Source organism: Macrotis lagotis, chromosome X (genome assembly GCF_037893015.1).
Source record: "Macrotis lagotis isolate mMagLag1 chromosome X, bilby.v1.9.chrom.fasta, whole genome shotgun sequence".
NCBI lineage: Eukaryota > Metazoa > Chordata > Mammalia > Peramelemorphia > Peramelidae > Macrotis > Macrotis lagotis.
Genome location: NC_133666.1, coordinates 149,576,042 through 149,583,912, shown reverse-complemented (window position 1 = coordinate 149,583,912; position 7,871 = coordinate 149,576,042). Strand labels below are relative to the sequence as shown.

Below are 7,871 nucleotides of genomic sequence, written 5' to 3'. Positions count from 1 at the left end.
GTTATATGTGACTCCATCTATGGTTTTCTTGGCAAAGAAACTATAATGCTTTTCCATTTCCTTTTTCAGTTCATTTGACAGAGAAGGAACTGAGACAAATAAGGTTAAGAAATAGTTAACATGAGCAAAATGGTACAAAATGGTTCAAATGAGCAAAATGAAATATTTCAGCAAATTAAATAATAAATATGCTAAATATTAAAAAACATAGGAAGACATAGGACCTGTTTCAAAATGAATTAAGCAAAATCATGAGTATGATAAATAAGAATATAATTATGTAAAAGGAAATTATAACAAAAAAGTTAATATACTAAAAATATAATAACCAAACTTGTTCACAAAGATTTGTAACAATGTGACAATGACCTGCCCTTTATTGAATCGAGACAGAAGACTATGTGCACAAAACATAATGAATATACTGAGCTCTTTTTTCACTCTTATTCTTTGTATATAAGGTCTAAGAGGGAAAGTAGGGGACTATATTGACAAGATATTGATATAAAAACAAAAGATAATAAAATAACTTGTCTCAGTTACCTGATTTTGACCCAGTGAATTAGTACCATTTTTTCCCTTAAGGTAGTCAACATTTTACCCTTAACTCCTAGTTCTAATAGCTCATTTTGCTACCCTGAGGCTCAAAAAAGAAATGATGAGTATAACATAATGCCAGATAAAATTGAAATTTTCCAAGACTGAAAATATTGTGCTTTATTGAATGAAGACATATAATAACTTACGCAATATGATTTATAATATCTAGTTTCAAAGCAGAATTTTTCCCCCATTCCAACAATTTCTTTAAAGACCATCTTCTGACTCAGAATTTAAAAAAACGGATAGACTTTACAATGTCATTAAATAATTAAATAGGACCTTCTGAATGAAAAAATAAATTATTGTGTCTCTTGGGTGATTTACCTGTTGTGAAAATGACAGACTTGATTCTTTTGGTATTTTATGAAATAAAACATACCCATTCACACAAAGAAATTTTTTCAACAAAACCATTAGAAAATTAATTTCCCAACATCATCATTTTTTATTCTAAGATAACAAAGCTGTGAGAAAAGTAAAAACAAAAAGAAATGCCTCTTTGCAGTGAAATATTTCTATCTCAATTGATAATCTTTGCTCTGTCATAAAAAACTTTTCTTGGAAAAAATAGAGGGAATTATATTTGTTGGTTCTTACTATTCTTAATTACCATCTAATTTTAGCAGTAATGTCAACAACAAAGCTATAAATGACAATAATAACAATAACACTACAATATCAACCTCCAAGGATTATTACAGTTCAAATTCCATGGAGTATAAAGAGGAAGAAAAAACCATGGTGTTTGTGAAATAATAATTGTACACATTCTAAGCAGTCTACAAAACTTTAGTCGCTATAAAACATCTATTGATATTTTGAGACATGAATATTATTGAGACATGAAAAATATAAGAAACATATTTTCAATGAGCTTTCTTTCTTCATCTCTTCCTTCCTATCTTTTGTTTATTCGTTTTGGTGGAGATCTAGATGTACCTAGAGCTATTATTATGAGATTGTGGGATGCAAATTCCACCTCTGTAACACATACATATACCACACACATTTAGATATGCATATACATAGATGTATATATAAGTATATGTATACTTAAATAAAAATGCATAAAAATTTTATAGTAAACATATTTCAAGACTATTCTTACATTAATAACAAAGGCACATACTTTTGAAATAATGCAGTATTATCAGGAAGAAACTCAAGCACACAGTTTCAGGTTATAGTTCAACCAATGAGATTCAAAGTGCACATGGCATATTCTGACCTCATAGTTGGGACAATTTAGATTCAAGATTTACCTGTGACATATATAGACTGTGTGACCGTGAATGAGTCATTTAATTTGTTATTGCCTCATGCATTCTTGCAAATGGAAATGTTGGAGAACTGCATTTTTAGGAATTTCCCAATGCAATCAATTGCCTGGACAAAAACATTTTTAAAAAGTCATCCATTTAATGAGAACAAATCTTTGATATGTTGCAAAAATGTAAACACTATTAGTTAAATCTTCTGGTATTTATTCTTAGTTTAGAATTCTAATCTTGACATTTTCTCTTTTTTTTGCAAGGCAATGGAGTTACATGTCAAAGTCACACAGTTAGGTAATTATTAAGTGACTGAGCCAAGTTTGAACTCAGGTCCTCCTGACTCCAGGGCCTGTGCTCCATTCACTGCACTACCTAGCTGCCCCTAATCTTGACATTTTCAAACTTGATTTTTCTTTCAACAATTATGAGATTTTTGCTGAAGCATCTGCTCCTAAATGAGCTAATATTATGAGGTATATTAAACAATTAAAAATGAATATTTATCATATTGGGTTCCTTTTCTAAAACTCAGAATTAGAGCTGAGCCAGAACTTCAAGAAGAGAATTTAAATAATTTATTCAGAACCACAATTATTGTAAGTGTCTGAATCAGAATTTGAATCCTGGGCTTCCTGACTCTTAAATTTATTGCTTTCTTCACTATTTCACCTTGTCACTTCATTTTCCCTCTGAAATAGCTTTAATGACATTTCAAGTTCTTTCACTGACAGAGTTCATGTTTGCCCTTGGGAAAAGTAGAGAGAGATACATAAAACCAATTAAGAAAGAAAGGAGCCCCTTCACACACACACACACACACACACACACACACACACACAAACACACACAAATACAGACACATTCCTTTTCCTGATATTCTGAAATCATCAATATTGTGTCCAATATATTGTGATCACAAAACATGCATTTGCTTGATGTATGAAAGAAATTAATCTTGTTTCCCATTTAGTTATAAATGATATATTATCTTTTTAAATATGATTATAGGACAATACATTTCCTCACCAGTAGACTTCATCTACAATTTCTGGATAAAATTATGGGATTATAAAGAATTCATTCTTTAGTACAAGATTCTACCTTTTTTCTTTTTGGAACAAATTTGAAAATGTGTTCCCATTGATGCAATAAAATTTGTGTCTAAGGGTAGATTGAAACCTACTACTTTTTTCAGTAGATTTATGGCAAGTCTGTGGCTCAGGGGACTCATCATAAGAGCTTGTGTCCATCACTAAGATGGGTCGCTGAAATCACTGGGATGTGGAACAGGGAAGGTCCCTTAGCACTCATCATTTTGGGTCATTAGTACTTTTCCATTCATAGGAATGTAGTAATTGACAAAGCAAAACAAGCCACTGTTAAGCTCTGTACGCTCTCATTATTACTGAAAGATGCCTAAATGGAAGGTATAAAATATTCACAGAATTTAAGAAGCACAGAATTTTTAAACTGAAAAAGATTTAAATAATCATCTAGTCTGATCCAAACAAAAAATGAATACTGTTACATGTCTAATAAGAAATTATTAAAATTTATTTGATATCCTCTGAGAAAGAATCTTTCTAACTTGTGAAGTAATTCATTTCAATTTAGGGCAGATAAAATCATTTGGAAATATTTCCTGAAATCAAATCTAAATTTGCGTAATTATTCCAATTGCCTACTTTCAGAGAAATAAAAGTGTATTTACTGCTACTACTACTACTACTACTACTACTACTACTACTACTACTACTACTACTAAAGTGTTTTATAAACACTATGAAGTATTTTAAGACTGCAAAGCACATTACAAATATTATCTAATTAATATTCATATTTTCATATCTTTGTGAGATAATTGTTAGGATTTTGCATATTAGAAAATTGAGACAGACAGAAATTACCAAGAAATATGTGTGAATATGTATATGTATTTATATGTATACATGCATATCAATACATATCTACCTAGCAATTGTGTATGATGGAATTTGAGTTCAAATCTTTTTAATATGAGATTCAAAACTGTATTCATTATCTTGCCACAAGGTTACAACTAATTTTGAATGAAAAACTTCAGTAAAGAAAGATCATACAGGGGCGGCTAGGTGGTGCAGTGGATAAAGCACTGGCCCTGGAGTCAGGAGTACCTGGGTTCAAATCTGGTCTCAGACACTTAATAATTACCTAGCTGTGTAGCCTTGGGCAAACCACTTAACCCTATTTGCCCTGAAAAAACCTAAAAAAAAAAAGATCATACAATCAAGAGGTAGAAGTGAGTTTAATATGTAACTTGTTTACCAATGAGAATAATGATTTACTTCAATTCATATGAGCAGTAAGTAAAACTGGATTTAAATCTTGGTCAAAATCCAATCTTCTTCTCTCTCACTGCTTGCTACATGAAACTTCCTTCACCAAAATGTTCTATGTTCTATTATCATCCTAATGCAATAAGTATGATCAAATTTTCTCCTATATTGTTTACTCCATTATAAAGTAACCTCCTTGAAGACAGATGTAATTTTTGCCTTTCTTTGTATTTTTTTAATGGCTTTATTAGAGACAAATAGAGTGGACTGTGGATTTAATCCCATTCAAACTGGGGGCAAAATTCACAGTGGGGTAGAACTTGGAGAAGGGACTCTCTTTTCCCTAGTACTTATCTGCCTTGTTGGAAAAGAAACAGAGTTAAGAGAATGTATCCCTTTTAGACATGGCAAAAGTATGGATGTTTTGTTTGACTATGCTTATTTATTACTAGAGATTGCTTTTTTTTTTTTTGAATGGGGTTTTGGAAATGAGATGAGAACTAACAGTAGACATGCAAAAATGAAGAAAGAGGGTCACTACAAGATTTTTTTTAAATGCACAGAACAAAAGAAGGTTCAGAAGGAGAGACAAGCAAGATAGCTCTAAATTAACATGTTACATTTATTGTAGCCTTTAAAGAATGCAAGCTGTATATATAAGGAATTTTATGTATAATCATATTTTGTGACTTCTGTGTATTTGGAAATGATGATTTTGATATCTGTTGAGTAACAGAATGACCAAACTAAAAATATTAAGAAGAAAAAAAAAGAAAAGAAACAGAGATTGAGGAATAGTCCTGCCTAGGAAGCTGTAATGTCCCAACAGTTTCATTGTTTCTCTCTGGGAGAGAGAGCAAGGCAGGATTTTCTTTCCTTGGAGAAAAGTCCCAAACTTACACTGTCCACTTCAAACACCAGTCTCTTGGTGTGTGCCAAGGCAGCAGACAGTACAGTATCTCGCTCCACTGCTGACACAAGTATAAGGAGAAGGAAAGCCACAAACTGCACAGAATGGACGCTGGGGCCGGGTAGGGGGGCCCTGCACAGGCTGTGAGATAGTTAGGGCCTTCTGTCACACTTAACTTCTGCTCTTCCAGAAGAGCTTGGAAGTTCTTACAAAAACGAAGTTTAAAATGATCACCTCTAGTTTTCTTCTTCTTTCCAGTGTAGGCATCATCGTCAAACTGCAGCAGCCTCTTGCCTAGCTGGGGGAAGGCCGGCATGGGGGTCGTCCTGGAAGTTGTCATTCTCCAGGGCCTCCAGCCCTGCCTGGCCGCCCAGTCCAACACCCACCCCTGCCGGGGGTCCTGGGACAGCACCGAAGCTTTCTTCTCCACCATTCCAGCCAATCCCGCTCCCAAACACCGGCAGAGAAGGTAGGGTCGCTAGCTGGGAGGTTTCTTTGTATTTTCATCACCTAGCACAGTGTCTGAAATATATAGTTAATACTTAATAAAAGCTAATATCATATATCTTATCATGTGTCCCAAAAAGTCCACTGAGAAGGCAAGTGATGGTTAAAATGAGTGGTGGTCTGTCCTTAGAATCCAAGCATTGAAGTCTTGACTTCAACTTGGTCTCAAAATCTCCAAAGACTGTGTTGGCTATATAAATGTGCTAAAATATAACAATCTGTACAAAATGGGAAAAGGATTAATTTCTGCATAAACCCTTTGCTGCAATGAATCTGTTTTTTCTTAGAGATCCTCCAGATTTTCCAAGATGTTTTAGATTATATTTAGTAACTCAAGTCTCTTTTGGTCTAAATATCCCTATCTTGTGCCTGGACCAGAATGCATATTCATAGACATATAGACACACTCATATGCACATACACACATTTACTCATACATAATATGCATGAATTTAGATATACAAATGTACCTACATGTCTAGCTATAGCTATAGGTATAGATGTAGGTTTATATGTATTTGTATTTGTTTATTTGACATCGATTTCAAAATGAGACAAATTCCACACCAGGGTGTCAGTGCAACAAAAAATAATGGTAGATCAGGATGGTTTTACCTTAACATTCTCTAGAAATAAACTTGAATCTTTGGCTTTTATAGGATAATAATTATTTGAATTAACTACTGCCTAGAGGAATAAAAGAATGAAAGCTTTGGACACTGCAGAGGAAGATGCTTTATATAGTCCATTTTTAATGCTCATGATACTGTAAATCATTAACTTCTGAGCTTCATGATGGTAGTGATTCATAAGGCTCTATCCATATGTTTTCTTTTGTTCTTGGTCCTTGCACACTATCATAAGAAAGGAAATGGAAAGAAATCAAGGTCAATCTCAGGGTGTGGTGAAGTTCAAGGTCATGAAGAATGAGTCACTCTTTTCTATTACGGTTCAAACTCTTTGCTATTGAATTATGTATTTTCCAATATAATTGAATCATTTCATATCAATAGAAGATTTTCACATGGAAAAATCATAATAGAATCCTTGCAATCAAATGAAAAAGTTGGGATAAAACATTGTGCACTTATGAACACAATTTGGAAAAATTGGTTGGAGGGGGCAGAGAAAGTTTATATGTTGGATGAATGGGAGGTGAGCATGAAGATAAAATAACTAAAACTAAACATAATGATTTTCACATGCCCCTGAATTTCAAGAAGGAGGTCAGGGGAATGACCAGAATAGTAATACTTAATCTTGCTCCTTTTCAGTTTCAAAACAGGTAAATACTCCCATGAAATGATGCTTCACAATACATGGAGTGCAAATGTTCAACAAAATGCTTTTGTGTGAATACATAAATGTAATGGAACCTTCCCACTTAGACGTGTATCCTATAATACCGTATATTATCTTGCTACAGGATTGTAAAACTGATTTCACAGCAAGTGGCTTATTAAAACTCCGGCCGTCATGCCACATTCCTGTGCATAGGATTTTCAATTTTGTTGTAGTTCTTGATTCCCTTTTGCATATGTATTTGCCTGGAAAACCAATTACCAGATGGCACATGGTTATTTTTACATTTTGTATGGAGGGTTTCCAGCTGATAATTATGACATTATAGAAAGAGGCCTATGCTTTGCATTAAGAATCTTTGGCACATGTCTTTATAAGCCTTTTGCATTTCCATTTGACTCTCTAACTCCTGTTGTCCTGACAAAATAAATGATTTTTTAGAAACACTACCTACTGCAACTCTCTTGAGTGTCATAAAAGAATTTAATTTAGTGGAAGAGAAGATCCATTAATACTCTGGCAAGGAGTATTTCTGGTTCTAACTTGCCCTGAGTTAGAAAGAAAGTTGTGTATCTTTGGAAATTTCAAGTCCTTGTAACTTGGGATGAATGAATGTAGCCATGGACCTATAGAAAGCAAGGAATCAATAGTCTGCTGCTGAAATTTTCACAATTATCAGGGGCCATGTCCGTTATAGCATTTATGTAATCATATTTTTTATTAACTATTTTGCCTTAAAACCTATAAGGAAGAATGTAGAGGGTGTGGGAAAGAGACTCAGAGAGAGACAGAGAACATAAAGAGAGAGAGAGAGAGAGAGAGAGAGAGAGAGAGAGAGAGAGAGAGAGAGAGATGCAGAGATACAGGAATAGACAGAGAGAAACAGAGAGACAGAAAGGCAGAGTCACAGCCAGAAAGACAGAAAGGAGAAAGATACAGAAACTGAAAGACAGGAAAATA

General features: G+C 33.7%; 1 pseudogene; it reads right to left on the bottom strand.

Annotated features, from left to right (window-relative positions):
* Window positions 1-5,088: 5,088 nt before the first annotated feature.
* Window positions 5,089-5,535, bottom strand: LOC141502578 (zinc finger HIT domain-containing protein 1 pseudogene; annotated as a pseudogene).
* Window positions 5,536-7,871: the final 2,336 nt, after the last annotated feature.